The following is a 2,209-nucleotide window of genomic DNA, read 5'->3' as shown; positions in this document are numbered from 1 at the left end:
TGGGAGACGGGGTAAGGAATCAGTGGAAAACAAGCAAAAAAAATGTTACCGTTCACTGTGGCTAGAGTGCCAAGGTAGAGTTCTGGTAGACTGGGAAGACCCTTGTAGACCTTCTTCCTAAACCAGTGAGAGGCACTCACTTAAGCTAAAGGAAATTACGAAGCCTGCTCCAGCCCACTTTTCTCCATCCCATCACTTAAGTCTTAAGAACTGTGAGGAGAGAAGGGCTGAGCCAACAACACCCACTGCAGGAAAGATGGAATAAGTGCCTGTGCCACTGTGCATGGCACCAAGCTGGCCTCCTCTGATGGGTGGACTAGGAAGGAAAGGACTTCCATGGAAAAGGCAGCAGCCCTGCTTTGCTCACCACTTAGGACTGGAAAAGCCAGAAGAGAGGCCACAGCCATGTACCCTGAAGTCTTAACGCCCATTGATGCCACTCTACCGGCAAATGTGGCTCCATCAGAATCTTGAAACTGAACATCGCAATCAGCATCCCTATTCCTTGGGAAGAACAAAGACGTGCTGGGGAAAAGTGAAGAGGAACCTTGGAATCCCCAGGAAGCAGACATCCTTCCTTAGCAACCATCTTTCTTGACACATTCTTATTTCTCCCTAGATCACTCTTCTAATCTTCTCCTGAACCACCTGTCTCCTCTGCCCACCCCTAACTCAGAGGTTCTCTAATTTGGGGGATTCTTATCACTTGTTAAAATCAGTCCTGGCTCTTCCCAGACCTCCTGAATCAGCAACACTGGAGATAGACCTTGGGGTCCATTTTTAGATCATCCCCATGGGTGATTTCTGTTTGCATGGGCTTCAGGCACGGTTTTGAAGGACCCTGTCCTAGAACACTTGGTCCTGAAAGTTCTGTCTTAGCTTCCTTTTCACTTCAAACCCAAGGTCCCTGACCAGCTGCCCCCAGAGCAGTTCTGTTCTATGGACATGTTCCATTTAATCCTAAGTGATACTGGGTTCTTAATGTTTTCGTTTTTGCAGTACTGGGGATTGAACCCAGAGCCTCAACCATGCTACACAAGCACTCTCTCATTTGAGCCATGACCTCAGCCCTTTTGTTTTTATTTTGGTTTTGAGACAGGATCTCCCTAACTTTTTACCAAGACTGGCCTTGCACCCTTGATCCTTCTGCTTCCACCTCACAAGTAAGCTGGGATTACAGGTGCAAGCCAACACACCCGTCTTGTTTCTCTTTTTCTGTTTTTAATTGAATCAGTTGCCAACACTTTAAACTTGAGAGGTGTTGTACAACCCTCTAAGAAAAGCCAGAATGTGAGGCAGAAGGAGTCCACATTCCCACCTATCAGGCATTGTTGGCAACCAGGGAGGGCTGCCCACATTGGATTCAGTCGTAGGGAAATTATCCAGCTCAGGCCCCAGTGCCACCTTTCCAGAAACTCTGGTTCATGTCTGGCCCTGTCCAGCCAGGCCCTGCAGGCACCTTAAGCAGGGACTAGAGAGGAGGAGCGCCACCCACACACCTTGGCCCATCCAAAGTGAAAACCATCATTCTCTCCTTCCCCTCCACCCACCACAAATCTTCCTCTTTCTCCCTTCCTCCTTCTGTCCTCCCCATCGCTGAATGTTTCTCCTTTCACTGACCATTCCAGACAAGAGTCTGGGAGTCATCTTTCTTCTTCTATGCCCCCACTGGCCCTAACTGTAATTTAATCAGTTGCTAAATCCTATTGATTCTCCTGAGGACCTACTGAATCTACGTGCTTCCCTCTTCTCATCTACTGCCCTGTCTCTTGTCCAAGCAACCCTTCCTTGTCAGGAAGCCACCAGAGGCCTCAGTCCACCCTTTTCTTCAGCCAGTCTTTATATAACAGTCAGAATAACCTTTTAAAAATGCAAATACAGCACGCTATTCCCTTTGCAAACCTTTAGGAACTGTTGCTCTGGGGATGAAATCCAGACCCCTGGATATGCAGACACTTTTGACCTGTGCCTGCGTATGTCCCTCTGCTCCCCATGCAAAAAGCCTGGCAGGTGCTAGGTTCTTTCTCATTGCCTGGCCTTTGTACACCACATTTTCTTACCTGGGAGATGCTCATTCTCTCCCCACCTGGCAAATTCCTTCTCATCCTCAGCTGTGGCTGCAACCTCACCTCCATGAAGGATCTGCCCAAGGTCCAAGACTGGATGCCCAAGTTCAGTTTGAATTTCAAATAAATGGTGAAGACATTTA

The sequence above is a fragment of the Castor canadensis genome, chromosome 5 (genome assembly GCF_047511655.1).
Source record: "Castor canadensis chromosome 5, mCasCan1.hap1v2, whole genome shotgun sequence".
In the NCBI taxonomy this organism is placed as follows: Eukaryota; Metazoa; Chordata; class Mammalia; order Rodentia; family Castoridae; genus Castor; species Castor canadensis.
The sequence above is the reverse complement of the archived record's forward strand: the minus strand, read 5'-3'. Positions refer to the sequence as shown.